A 15,305-nucleotide genomic window follows, 5' to 3' on the forward strand; every position below is an offset into this window, starting at 1 on the left:
CCTAAAAGTAAGTTATCTTCTTTGCCTTGGTTTGTTCATAGAGAAAATGGGGATGAAAGTGTTTAACTAGCAGTACAGCTTGAGGGAAGAAGTCTTCATACAAGACCTCCCTCAGGATTTCCCTGGTGGTCCAATGGTTAAAACTCCCCTTTCCATCCCTGGCAGTGTGGGTTCCATCCCTGGTTGGGGAACGAAGTCTCACGTGTCCCATGGCCAAAAACCCAGAACAGAAGCAATACTATAACAAGTTCAATAAAAGCCTTTCAAAAAATGATCCACATTAAAAAAAAAAATCTTAAAAAGAGACCTTTCTCACTTCTGATATCAGCTGAAAGAGTTCATAAAACCACCCACATGTTCAATAATTCGTTGAGAGAATTCTCAGAACTCACTGACAACTATTATACTCCCAGTTTATTACAGGGAAAAAATACAGGTTAAAATTAGCCCAAGGAAGAGACTGAGGGCAGAGCCTAGAAGGGAGTCTAACTGTGGAGCTTCTGAGTGTCTTCTGTTCATGGACTCCGGGATGTTGGTGCCTCTTTGCACCATCGTGTAACAATGCACGCAGAGCACTGCCAGCCGGGAAGGTCACCCAAGCCTCTGGTGTCCAAGGCAATATTTGGAGCTGATCACTACCGCCCAGGTGTCTGATCTCTAGTCCCCAGCCCCTCCCAAGAGTCTAATACCTTTGGTCTCCAGTTCCTCTAGAAATCAGAACTCATAATGCAAAGCCCAAAGCCTTCATCATAAATCACGCTGTTAGGGACTTTCCTGGTGGCGCAGCGGGTAAGACTCTGCCTGCCAATGCAGGGGACATGGGTGCGATCTCTGGTCTGGGAAGATGCCACATGCCAAGGAGCAGCTAAGCCCAAGTGCCCCAACTACTGAGCCCACATTCTAGAACCCACGAGCGCCAACTACTGAGCCTGCAGTGTTGCAACCACTGAAGCCCACACTTTTCGAGCCTGTGCTCTGCAGCAGGGGAGCCACCACAATGAGAAGCCCAGGCACCACAACTAACAAAGTAGCCCCCGCTCTCCACAACTAGAGAAAGCCGGTGTGCGGCAAAGAAGACTCAGAGAAGCCAGAACTAAACAAATACAGCAGAGCGTACATGTCAGAAAGATTAAATCACACTGTTAGACTAGCTGGTAACCAGAGCCTCCAGGCAAACAAAGACACTCCCGCAGACAGGACATTCCAGGGCCTGAGAGACCAGCTTCTGTGAGCCAAGGCAGAGCCCAGACTGCTTGGTGGGAAAGGTTGATTCTTCCCTACACAAGGTAACACTTCCTATTTCACGGGGTCATCGTGAGGACTGAGCAGCAGAACATGAGTTGGCCAGCCCGTGTATGCAATTCCAAAATCCCAAATGCTCTGAAAACTGGAGTTTTAACAAAAATCATTTAGAGGGAAACTTACACTGCAGCTAGTGGGGATCGTCACACATTTTCCTATTGAAATATGACTGTGTGATCTGGTGGACAATGCCACAACCCACCCTCCCCCTGCCTGCCCTGCCCTGGGGGTATAACGGTAGAGTGAGTACCTACCACACTTTGCCTTTCTAAACTCAAATATGCACCTGGTCCTGAGGGACTTGGACAAGACATTGTGAGCTGTAAATGCATTAACAGGTACTGGTAACAGCCCCTAGCATATAATAACTGCTCATCAAGTGCGAACTTTAATATTTCTCCTCAGTCAAATACAAAAGTAGTAAAGAAAGAACACACTGCCGAAGTGGTCAAGCCCACTGATTTAATACCCTTTGGCAAAATTTTATCCCAATTTAAATTTTCACAAGCAAATTCCAGGAGTGTATATGGTGAAAATTAAATTCTTTTTTTAGACCACGCCATGCAATATGTGGGATTCCAGTTCTCTGATCAGGGATCAAACCTGTACACCCTGCATTGGGACTGTGGAGCCAATCAATGGACTACCAGAAAGCCCTGAAAATAAATTCTGTAGAAGATTTATGTTTGTTATCATAAGCATTATATGTTTTGACATAGCAAGTAAAAATTAAACATAGTCACGGCACAGTTAAGCAGGGCTTGCTGAGGGTGGGGGAGCAGAGACAGTACCATAGCAGTGTTGAGGATCTGCCATGGGCTTTCAGCCTTTGTGTACACTGACAAATTCTTACTGTGTGTTTCCTTCTGAACATCCTGAAACTTGCCACCTGGGGAATTTCTTCGGACTTCCTACCAACTTTTAGACAATTCAGTTTCTTAATGAGGTACCAATTAAGTAATGACATGATTGTTTTTCCCACTCTAGAAACTTTGGTCAAGCCTATTTGTGTCAAAACAGTTGTGCCTGAAATCAGACCCCTGGAAGAAGCAAATTAGGATTTAAAATGTCAAAGAAGAAAGGAAAATTCACAAGAGCCCACTCACATCACAAGCTGGGAGGGAAACTGAACCACCCTGGGAACAGATCTTTCCACGAGCATCGCTGCACCACACTGAGTCATTATTGGAGCCAGCTGAAATGAGTGGATAGACACAGAGACTCTCTCATCACAGGACCACAGCCTCCGATTGCCAGTCCCCCAGTCCAAAGGGCTCTGGAAAGAGAGAGATCTGTTTATAACTCACTTGGTTACAAACCTTGCCCTGGACTAATGAGAGGCTATTTTTAGTCTTTATGCTACTGTATATGAATATTCATGGGTTTGGCTGCAGAAATATTAATGTGTTTAATGACGGGGTGCCTCCCAAGGCTCCACTGGGAATGTTAGGTAATATGATCCACATGCTGAACTGCCTTCCTAAAAAAATCCAAAAAATTATGAATTCAGAAATTCATCAAGGTTTTGGATAAGGGATTATAAACTTACATTGCACAAAATCCCAACAGGTAGGTGTTATCTTCACTTTAAGGAGAATAAACAGAGATTTAAGTAACTTGCCCAAGGTCATACAATAAGTAACAAAATATAATACACTTTGATGGAACAACTGTGTCAAGTGCAACTTCCAACGGCTGCAGTTTTTTTGCAAAATCCAACAAGGTTTTGCATGGCCTCATCATGGAGCTGATACCTGAAGGTACACTGAAAATTATGAAGAGATGTTTTGCCGTTGGCAAAGTTATGCTGTTAAGATTTCAGATCAGCCTCCAGAGAGCCTTCTATTTCCAATTTCAAGGAAACCATGCCCTCTGACTTTAAGGACATACATTTCTTCTCATCCTTTAAAAGCAGAGGAATTTGATAAAGAAGTTGCCTGGTGAAGGGAAAAAAAAAAAAAAAGCCCACTAGACTGAAATCAAAACAAATCATTTTTTGCATATTAATCAGGCTCCTGATTGAAACTATGCTTGCTACTTCGAGAGAGAAATATTAAAAGTAAAGCGTTGCTAATTTAAGCACAACTTATTTTAAAAGATGTACCTAGAAACAGCCACATGGGAGAATCACTTCGGCTGTATCAACCACCCACCTCATTTGATGGGATCTGCCTGGGTTGCAAGCCCCAGTGTCATGACGTTTGCCTCATCCCTATGGGTAGAGAATGGAGTCAGCCATTCCCTATAACGTGCAGGGCTCTGGTTTTCAGGTATCCACTCCAACTTACTCCTGCCTCCCAAATGAGCAAGGGGAGTCCAGAGGAAAGACCCTGATCTGGAGTTAAAATGACTATCGAGGAGCTGCCACCAAGCTTGAGCCCCATCCTTATGGAGTTAGAAGGCCACCTTTCCCAGGGAGGTGGACCCAGAAGAGCAGTTTCTGTAGGACTTGCTACCAACTAGTTGGCTCACTAGTCAACCTCATCTGTAGCAGAGTGGTGTAGCTCTCCCTCTCTCAGAGCTTCTCAATGCCTGAACCCATAGCTCTCTTGGAAAGACTGTGCTGGGGCTACGAGGGGAATTTTGTTTACAGGCACTGGCAGTTTGTCCACTGAAGCAACCATCAGTCCCTACAGAACTAATGTAAGAATACAGGGGCTCAGCTCTCTCGCCTCCAGCAGAACTGAGGCTCCAGAGTCCCTCCTCCAGAGGGATCAGGTCAAGGCTGTAACTCTGCCTGAACTTGCCCCTTTCTGATCTGCTTCTCCTTGCTTGTCAGCTGTTTCCCACTCCTTTACTGACCTCTCCTGGGAGCTCACTCTTTAAAATAAAGTCACTGCTTCTAGGTTATCCCACCTATGACCACTGTACCCAAAGCTCTGAGATTTCAGCATAGATAGTACATGTTATACTTTAAAGTGAGTAACAGAGAATTCCCTGGTGGTCCAGTGACTAAGACGCCATGCTCCCAATGCAGGGGGCCCGGGTTCAATCCCTAGTCAGGGAACTAGATTCCACATGCCACAACGAAGAATCTGCATCTCACAGTGAAAGATTCTGTGTACCACAGCTAAGACCTAGCAGGGCAGTGTTAGTCACTCAGTCATGTCCGACTCTTTGCGACTCCATGAACTGTAGCCCACCAGGCTCCTCTGTCCATGGAGTTCTCCAGGCAAGAATACTGAAGTGGGTTGTCATGCCCTTCTCCAGGGGATCTTCCCAACCCAAGGATCGAACCCAGGTCTCCTGCATCGAACCTAAGACCTGGGGCAGCCAAATAAATAAGTACATTGTGAATAACCTCAAGTGAATCGTCTAGATTTCTGGAAAGGGCCTACTTATATGACAATCAACTATTCCACAGCTGAACTCATCATTTGCCACTCTGGCGACTCATCATTTGCCATGGGGATGAGGGCAAAGGAGAATAAGCTAGAACAGAACAGAGAACGTGACCTGGTCAGGTGTTTCTTTTCTCTCTACAGACCTATGGATAACACATAAGCATATCCATGGCAGAGGGGCCTAGCTATCCCAAGGCATGGTCTCCCTTCTCCCTCACAATCAGGGAGCACAGCATGTTCAGTTACAAACTGAACACACAGCTCCCCAGCCAGCCTCCATTCCAGTTAAATAAGCTCTGGCCCTTAGGTTGCAGCCAATGGGTTGAGAACATAAATGATGGGCACAACTTCTAAGACAGGCCTTCTCTTCCCTGTCACCCTACCTGGATGTAGCGGGAACCATGGGGATGGAGGCCATACCTGAGGAATGTAGGAAAAATATAGGATCTTCAATATCATGGTCTTGCCCACATTGTTTCATGAGCAGATTGAAAGGAATGATGCTAAAGCTGAAACTCCAGTACTGTGGCCACCTCATGGGAAGAACTGACTCATTTGAAAAGACTCTGATGCTGGGGAGGATTGGGGGCAGGAAGAGAAAGGGATGACAGAGGATGAGATGGCTGGATGGCATCACTGACTCGATGGACGTGAGTCTGAGTGAACTCCGGGAGCTGGTGATGGACAGGGAGGCCTGGCGTGCTGCGATTCATGGGGTCGCAAAGAGTCAGACACGACTGAGCGACTGAACTGATCCATGTCCTGAAAGTCACCTGGGGCTCCTGTTAGAGCAATCAAATCAGTATTCCAAAGAATACATACCTTAGAGTGCAGTAGGATTATACATTTCAAACTGTGTCACGGATAAAGAGAAAAGTCTCTCTTAAGGTTGAATTTCCCACAAAAGACCCTGAGATGAGGATTTGTGTCAAAGTGACTTACAAATTATTAGAAAATATTCCCAGGAAAGACTGGTAATGAAGTTGAGGGTAAGAAGAAAAGATGGCCAGTAAGGGTGTGATATCAGATAAAGCCCCACAGTCCTCCAGGAGAGGTCTGGGACAGTTTAGGTCACAAGTTATGGGTAAGAGAACTGCAGAATTTACACAACCCACACTCCCCAGCCAAGGGATGCTTCCAGAAGAGCTTAAATTCCCTGGTACTTCCAGATGCCCAGGCACATAAGAAGAATATGTTCAGCAGCCAGCGGGAAGCCCTCTAACATGCAGGCACAGGGACTGGCCTTTGGCATAGAATACACTGAGAAGTCAAATGCCAAAAAATGGTATCTGAATCTAAGAAGACATGGGTGGAGTGCAGACAAGACCTGCTTACAGAGGCCTTCTTGTAAATTTTTGCCAGGAACTCGCACTTAGTCATGTGACCCTTTGCATAGGAAACAACTCTCACCCTCACCTGGACATTTCTCTTGGTTATATCTTTATATTTCAAGGGTCTACAGTGGCATTCTCTGGCAGCCACAATAATAGACAAAGTCTTATTTCAGAGATCTCTTTCAGTCCTAAGAGAAAGAGTAACAAGTTTATAGGAGTCTCTGATAGGGCTCTTTATTCCCCACTCAAGCTCCAACAACCCAGCAGCAGAAATCATCATGCTTATTCCAGAAATGACACTGTTGGCAAATACCTACATAGGAACAAGCAAAGATGATTTATAATATTAAAAGGCACTTAACAATGTGACCTGAGATGGACATGCAACTCAAAACAAGCTAGAGCTGAAGACTGCTTGCTAGACTCACACACACATATGCCTTTTAAAATCCCATCTAAGATTTATACCTGTCTAACTAGAGAAGGTTATAAAAAGCAGTAAGTACCAGCGATGGGGAAGACAGGTAGTCTCAGGTGCTTCCGACTGGCATGTGAAACATTACAATCCTTCACAAGGCCAATACAGGAATACATATCTAGAAACTTAAATACATACTCTTTGACTCTCCAAGAAAAATCCATGGGGGTGTATAGTTCAATGAAGTTTAATACATATATAGATTCATGTAACTACCAATACAGTGAGTGAAGTGGAAGTCACTCAGTCATGTCCCACTCTTTGAGACCCCATAGACTATACAGTCCATAGAATTCTCCAGGCCAGAATACTGGAGTGGGTAGCCTTTCCTTTCTTCAGCAGATCTTCCCGACCCAGGAATTGAACCGGGATCTCCTGCATTGCAAGCAGATTCTTTACCAACTGAGCTATCAGGGAAGCCCAATACAGGAAGGGTACTCAAAAACTCCTTTGTTTTATTTCTTTGTAGTCACTCTCTTTTCCCTTATAGTCCCTAACCACCATTGATTTTTTTCTTCAATCCCCATAGTTCATCTTTTCAAGAAGCCCCACACCACAGCTGAGGAAGCCACAGCCGCGTGCCCTAGAGTCTGTGCTCGGCACCAAGAGAAGCCACGGCAATGAGAAGCCCGTGCACTGCAGCTAACAGTGACCCCCACTCGCCACAGCTAGAGAAAATCTATGTGGAACAACAAAGACCCAGCAGAGGCAAGAAGTAAATTACATTTTTAAAAGTGTTTTTTTTTTAATAATGTCATATAAATGGAATAAAACAGTACATAACCTTCTTTCCCAGCAGTGTTTAAAACTTATCTAAGCTGTGTTTATCAGCAACTTCTTTCTTCTTATTGCTGAGATGATTCCATTGCCAGACCTGCCTGTGAGTGTTTCAGGGCCTCTGGTGGAGGCGTGGGTCAGCAGTGGCCTGCCGTGGGGACAGGGACACTGGCAGCAGCCACCTGGGAGGCATGGCGTGTGGCCTGAGTCCTCTTGAAGGAGCTGGCCATTAGCCCTACCATAGAGCTGCCCAGTGGGCGATCCACAGACTGGAGACCAATTATACCAAAGAAGTTTTCCCACTATTGCGAAGATTATAGGCCCCACAACAGACTTCCCAACCTGGGGAACCAGCTAAGAGACTGTGAATCCCCAGGGAATCTGACTTTGAAGATGAGCAGGTTTTGATTACAGAACTTCCACAGGACTGGGGGAAACAAACTCTCGGAGGACATTAACAAAACCTTATGTACACTAGGACCCGGAGAAAGGAGCAATGACCCCACAAAAGACTGAACTAGACTTGCCTGAGTGTCCAGCAGTCTCAGGTGGAGTCATGGGTTGACAGTGGCCTGCTGCAGGGTCAGGGGCACTGAATACAACAAGGCTGGGAGCCACAGGGCATGCTGGCATAAATCCTCTGGAGGCAGTCACCATGAGTCCTCCCATAGAGACTGCAGACCACAGGGCGGAAGCACAGCCCCACTCATCAGCAGAAAATTGGATTAAAGATTTACTGAGCATGGCCCTGCCCACTAGAGCAAGACCCAGTTTTCTCCAAAGCTAGTCCCTCCCATCAAGAAGCTTGCGCTAGCCTCTTATTCTCATCCATCTGAGGGCAGACAGAATGAAAACCACAATCACAGAAAACTAACCAAAATGATCACATGGATCACAGCCTTGTGTAACTCAGTGAAACTCTGAGCCATGCCATGCAGGGCCACCCGAGACGGATGGATCATGGTGGAGAGTTCTGATAAAACGTGGTTCATTGGAGAAGGGAATAGCAAACCACTTCAGCATTCTTGCCTTGAGAACCCCACGAACATTATGAAAAGGCAGAAAGATAGGACACTGAAAGATGAGCCCCCTAGGTCAGCAGGTGTCCAATATGCTGCTGGGGAGGAGCAGAGAAATAGCTGCAGAAAGAATGAAGAGGCTGGGCCAAAGCAGAAACAACACCTACTTGTGGATGTGTCTGGTGGTGAAAGTAAAGTTTGATGCTATAAAGAAGAATATTACATAGGAGCCTGGAAAGTTAGGTCCAAGAATCAAGGTAAATTGGAAGTGGTCTAACAGGAGATGGCAAGAGTGAACATTGACATTTTAGTAATCAGTAAACTAAAATGGATGGGAATGCGTGAATTTAATTCAGATGACCATTATATCTACTACTGTGGGCAAGAATCCCTTAGAAGAAATGGAGTAGCCATCACAGTCAACAAAAGAATACGAAATGCAGTACTTGACTGCAATCTCAAAAATGACAGATTCATCTCAGTTCATTTCCAAGACAAGCCATTCAATATCACAGTATTCCAAGTTCATGCCCTAATCACTATTGCTGAAGAAGCTGAAGTTGAACAGTTCTATGAAGATCTATAAGACTTTCTAGAACTAACACCCAAAAAAGATGTCCTTTAATCACAGGAGAGTCTAATGTAAAAGTAGGAAGTCAAGGGATATGTGGAGTAGCAGGCAAGTTTGGCCTGGGAGTACAAAATGATGCAGGGCAAGGTTAACAAGAGTTTTGCCAAGAGAACGCACTAGTCATAGCAAACATCCTCTTCCAACAACACAAGAGATAACTCTACACATGGGCATCACCAGATGGTCAATACAAAAATCAAATTGATTATATTCTTTGCAGTTGAATATGGAGAAGCACTATGCAGTCAGCAAAAACAAGACCTGGATCTGCCTGCGGCTCAGATCATCAGCTCCTTATTGCAAAATGCAGACTTAAATTGAAGAAAGCATGGAAAACCACTAGATCATTCAGGTATGATCTAAATCAAATCCCTTACGATTATACAGTGGAAGTGACAAATAGATTCAAGGGATTAGATCTGATAGATAGAGTGCCTGAAGAACTATGGATGGAGGTTTGTAACATTGTACAGGAGGCAGTGACCAAAACTATCCCAAAGAAAAAGAAATGCAAGAAGGCAAAATGGTTGTCTGAGGAGGCCTTACAAAGAGCTGAGAAAAGAAGAGAAGTGAATGGCAAAGGAGAAAATGAAAGATACATCCAACTGAATGCAGAGTTCCAAAAGAATAGCAAGGAGAAATAAGAAAGCCTTCTTAAGTAATAATGCAAAGAAATGGAAGAAAACAATAGAATGGGAAAGACTAGAGATCTCTTCAAGAAAATTAGACATACCAAGGGAATATTTCATGCAAAGAAGGACACAATAAAGGACAGAAAATGTATGGATCTAACAGAAGCAGAAGATATTAAGAAGAGGTGGCAAGAATACACAGAAGAACTATACAAAAAAGGTCCAAATGACCGGATTTCCATGATGGTGTGATCACTCATCTAGAGCCAGACATCCTAGAGTGTGAAGTCAAGTAGGCCTTAGGAAGCATTACTACAAACAAACCTAGTGGAGGTGATGGAATTCCAGCTGAGCTATTTCAAATCCTAAAAGATGGTGTTGCGAGAGTGCTCTACTCAATATGCCAGCAAATTTGGAAAACTCAGCAGTGGTCACAGAACTGGATTACGTCAGTTTTCATTCCACTCCCAAAGAAAGGCAATGCCAAAGAATGCTCAAACTACTGCACAATTGCACTCATCTCACATGCTAGTAAAGTAATGCTCAAAATTCTCCAAGCCAGGGTTGAACAGTTTGTGAACCATGAATTTCCAGATGTTCAAGCTGGATTTAGAAAAGGCAGAGGAACCAGAGATCAAACTGCAAACACAGATCACAGAAAAAGCAAAACAATTCCAGAGAAACATCCACTTCTGCTTCACTGACTATGCTAAAGCTTTAACTGTATAGATTACAACAAACCAGAAAATTCTTAGAGATGGGAATATCAGACCACCTTACCACCTCCTAAGAAACTTGTATGCAGATCAAGAAGCAATAGTTAAAACCAGACATGAAACAACAGACTGGTTCCAAATAGGAAAAGAATACATCAAGGCTGTATATTGTCACCCTGCTTATTTAACTTATACACAGAGTACATTATGAGAAACGCTGGGCTGTAAGAAACACAAGCTGGAATCAAGATTGCCGGGAGAAATATCAATAACCTCAGATATCCAGATGACACCACCTTTATGGCAGAAAGCGAAGAACTAAAAAGCCTCTTGATGAAAGTGAAAGAGGGGAGTGAAAAAGCTGACTTAAAACTCAACATTCAAAAAATGAAGATCATGGCATCTGGTCCCATCACTTCATGGGAAACAGATGGGGAAACAGTGGAAACAGTGAGAGACTATATTTTCTTAGACTCTAAAATCACTGTAGACAGTGACTGTAGCCATGAAATTAAAAGACATTTGCTCCTTGGAAAGAAAGCAATGACAAACCTAGACAGTATATTAAAAAGCAGAGGCATCACTTTTTCAGCACAGGTCTGTATAGTCAAAGCTATTGTTTTTCCAGTAGTCATGTATGAATGTAAGAGTTGGACCGTGAAGAAAGCTGAGCACTGAAGAATTAATGCCTTTAAACTATGGTGTTGGAGAAGACTCTTGAGTCCCCTGGACAGCAAGGAGATCAAATCAGTCAATCCTAAAGGAAATCAACCTTAAATATTCATTGGAAGAAATGATGCTGAAGCTGAAGCTCCAATACTTTGGCCACCTGATGCGAAGAGTTGACTCACTGGAAAAGACCCTCTGCTGGGAAAGACTGAGAGCAGGAGGAGATGAGGGCGGCAGAGAATGAGATGGTTGGATGGCATCACCAACTCAATGGACATGAGTTTGAGCAAATTCCAGGACATAATGAAGGACAGGGAAACCTGGCATGCTGCAGTCCGTGGGGTCACAAAAAGTCAGACACTATTGAGCAATGGAACAGGCGTCCCCAGAGCAATTGGCTTTAAAGGCCAGTGGGTCTTAAGTGCTATGAGACTAGAAATCAACTACAGGAAAGAAACCACAAAGATCAGAGCAGAAATGAATGAAATAGAGATGGAGGAAACAAACAAAAAAAGGTCAGTGAAACTAAAAGTTGAATCCAACAATATCTTAAATGGATCATACTCCACAATCAAGTATGCTTTATCCCAGGAATGCGAGTATTCTTCAATATATGCAAATCAATCATGTCATACAACATATTAACAAAGTGAAGAATAAAAACCATATGATCATCTCAACAGATGCAGAAAAGGCTTTTGAAATAATCCAACAAACATCAATGATAAAAACTAGAGGGAACATACAGGGAACCTACTTCAACATAGTAAAGGCCATATATGACAAGCCCAAAGAAAAGATCACTCTCAGTGATGAAATACAGAGCATTTCCTCTAAGGTCAGGAACAAGACAAAGATTCTACCCTTGTCACTATTATTCAACACAGTTTTGGAAGTCCTAGCCATGGCAATCAGAGAAGAAAAAGAAATAAAAAGAATCCAAATTGGAAAGGAGTAAAAAAAATGTTTGCAGATGACATGATATTATACTTAGAAAAATCCTAAAGATGCCACCAGAAAACTACTAGTGCTTATCATTGAATCTGGTAAAATTGCAGGATACAAAATTAATGCACAGAAATCTCTTGCATTCCTATACACTAGCAATAAAAATTCAGAAAGAGAAATTAAAGAAACAATCCCATTTACCACTGCAACAAAAAAGAACAAAATGCCTAGGGATAAACCTACCTAATGAGACAAAAGACCTGTACTCAGAAATCTATGTGTGTGCTTAGTCTCTCAGTCATGTCTGACTCTTTATAACCACATGAACTGTAGCCTGCCAGACTCCTCTGTCCATGGGGATTCTCCAGGAAAGAATACTGGTGTGGGTTGCCATGCCCCCCTCCAGGGGATCTTCCCCACCCAGGGATCAAACACCAGTCTCCTGCATTACAGGTGGATTCTTTACCATCTGAGCCACCAGGGAAGCTCAGAAAACTATAAGATACTGATAAAAGAAATCAAAGATGGCACAGACAGATGGAGACATATATATGTTCTTGGATTGGAAGAATCAATATTGTGAAAATGACCCTACTACCCAAAGCAATCTATAGATTCAGTACAATCCAAAATTCAGTTCAGTCGCTCAGTCGTGTCTGACTCTTTCCGACCCCATGAATCACAGCACTCCAGGACTCCCTGTCCATCACCAACTCCTGGAGTTCACTCAGACTCATGTCCATCGAGTCAGTGATGCCATCCAGCCATCTCATCCTCTGTCATCCCCTTTTCCTCCTGCCCCCAATCACTCCCAGCATCAGAGTCTTTTCCAATGAGTCAACTCTTCGCATGAGGTGGCCAAAGTACTGGAGTTTCAGCTTTAGCATCATTCCTTCCAAAGAACTCCCAGGGCTGATCTCCTTCAGAATGGACTGGTTGGATCTCCTTGCAGTCCAAGGGACTCTCAAGAGTCTTCTCCAACACCACAGTTCAAAAGCATCAATTCTTCAGCTCTCAGCCTTCTTCACAGTCCAACTCTCACATCCATACATGACCACTGGAAAAACCATAGCCTTGACTAGACGAACCTTAGTCGGCAAAGTAATGTCTCTGCTTTTTAATATGCTGTCTAGGTTGGTCATAACTTTTCTTCCAAGGAGTATCTTTTAATTTCATGGCTGCAGTCACCATCTGCAGTGATTTTGGAGCCCCCAAAAATAAAGTCTGACACTGTTGCCACTGTTTCCTCATCTATTTCCCATGAAGTGATGGGACCGGATGCCATGATCTTAGTTTTCTGAATGTTGAGCTTTAAGCCAACTTTTTCACTCTCCTCTTTTACTTTCATCAAGAGGCTTTTAGCTCCTCTTCACTTTCTGCCATAAGGGTGGTGTCATCTGCATATCTGAGGTTATTGATATTTCTCCCAGCAATCTTGATTCCAGCTTGTGTTTCTTCCAGCCCAGCATTTCTCATGATGTACTCTGCATATAAGTTAAATAAGCAGGGTGACAATATGTAGCCTTGACGTACTCCTTTTGTATTTGGAACCAGTCTGTTGTTCCAAGTCCAGTTCTAACTGTTGCTTCCTGGCCTGCATACAGATTTCTCAAGAGGCAGGTCAGGTGGTCTGGTATTCCCATCTCTCAAATTACCATTGGCATTTTCTACAGAACTAGGCCAAAAATTTTTACAATTTGTATGGAAATATAAAAGATCCTGAATAGCCAAAGCAATCTTGAGAAAGAAAAACAAAGCTGGAGGAATCGGGCTCCCTTGACTTCAGACTATACTACAGAGCCGCAGTAATCAAGACAGTATGATACTGGCACAAAAACAGACAAATAGATCAATGGAACAGGGAGAAAGCCCAGAAATAAACCCAGGCATCTATGATTACCTAATTTATGACAAAGGAAGCACTGGAGAAAAGACAATCTTTTCAATAATTTGTTCTTAGAAAACTAGACAGCTACATATAAAAGAATGAAATTAGAACACTCCCTAATACTCTACACAATAATAAACTCCAATGGACTAAAGACCTAGATGTAAGGCCAGACACTATAGAATGCTTAGAGGAAACATAGTACACTCTTTTGACATAAATCAGAGCAATATCTTTTTTGACCCACTTCCTACAATAATGAAAATCAAAACAAAAATAAACAAATGAGACCTACTTAAATTGAAACCTTTTTCACAGCAAAGGAAACCATAAACAAGACAAAAAGACAGTTCTCAGAATGGAAGAAAATATTTGCAAATGAAGCAAATGACAAGAAATTCATCTCCAAAATATATAAATAGCTCATGTGGCTTCATACCAAGAAAAACAACTCAATAAAAAATGGGTGGAAGACCTAAATAGACACTTATCTAAAGAAGACATACAGATGGTCAAGAGGCATATGAAAAAAATTCTCAACATCAATAAGTATTACAGAAATGAATGAGGCAGCACCTCACACCACTCAGAATGGTCATCATCAAAAAACCTACAAGTAACAAATGAAGAAAAGGGAACCCTCTTGGACTGTTGGTGGGATTGTAAATTGATACAGCCATTATGGAGAATACTATGGAGGTTCCCGAAAAAAACTAAAAAGAGAACTACCATATGACCCAGTAATCCCACTCCTGGGCATATACCCAAATAAAACCATAATTTAAAAAGACACCGAACCCAAGTATTCATTGCAGTACTATTTACAACAGCCAGAGAAATGGAAGCAACCTGAATGTCCATCAACAGATGAGTGGATAAAGAAGACGTAGTATATATAAAAAATGGAATGTTACTCACCCATAAAAAGGAATGAAATTGGGCTATTTTCAGAGATGTGGATGGACCTAGAGACTGTCATACAGAATGAAGTAAGTCAGAAAGAGAAAAACAAATGCAGTATATATTAATGAATATATGTACAATCTAGAAAATAGTACAGAATACAGACACAGGCATAGAGAAAAAAATGTATGGGCACCAAGTGGGGAAGGTGGGGTGGAATAAATTGGAGATTGGGATTGACATATATACACTACTAGGTAAAACCTAGACAGCTAATGAGGACCTCCAGCATAGCACAGGGAAGGAAAAACGAAGGCACCATCTGTCTCCAGAACATATATTAAGTTAACCCTAATTTAACCAATATACATTCAGTTCAGTTCAGTTCAGTCACTCAGTCATGCCTGACTCTTTGCAACCCCATGAATCGCAGCATGCCAGGACTCCCTGTCCATCAGCAACTCCCGGAGTTCACTCAGACTCACGTCCATCGAGTCAGTGATGCCATCCAGCCATCTCATCCTCTGTGGTCCCCTTCTTCTCCTGCCCCCAGTCCCTCCCAGAATCAAAGTCTTTTCCAATGAGTCAACTCTTCACATGAGGTGGCCAAAGTACTGGAGTTTCAGCCTTAGCATCATTCCTTCCAAAGAAATCCCAGGGCTGA

The 15,305-nt window shown here is 43.0% G+C and overlaps 1 long non-coding RNA gene across 2 annotated transcripts in view; it reads right to left on the reverse strand.

The window, feature by feature from the left end:
• The window catches only part of LOC132658172 (uncharacterized), a 164,843-nt gene that overhangs the window by 38,048 nt on the left and 111,490 nt on the right, over positions 1-15,305 (reverse strand). The window contains exon 3 of one of the 2 annotated variants that reach the window (XR_009597394.1): positions 4,644-4,734. The exons of the other annotated variant lie outside the window; for it this stretch is intronic. This is a non-coding gene — a long non-coding RNA (uncharacterized LOC132658172). Of the gene's footprint in view, positions 1-4,643; positions 4,735-15,305 lie in introns of those variants that run through there. 2 annotated transcript variants of the gene reach the window in all.

This window comes from Ovis aries, chromosome 19 (assembly GCF_016772045.2).
Source record: "Ovis aries strain OAR_USU_Benz2616 breed Rambouillet chromosome 19, ARS-UI_Ramb_v3.0, whole genome shotgun sequence".
In the NCBI taxonomy this organism is placed as follows: Eukaryota; Metazoa; Chordata; class Mammalia; order Artiodactyla; family Bovidae; genus Ovis; species Ovis aries.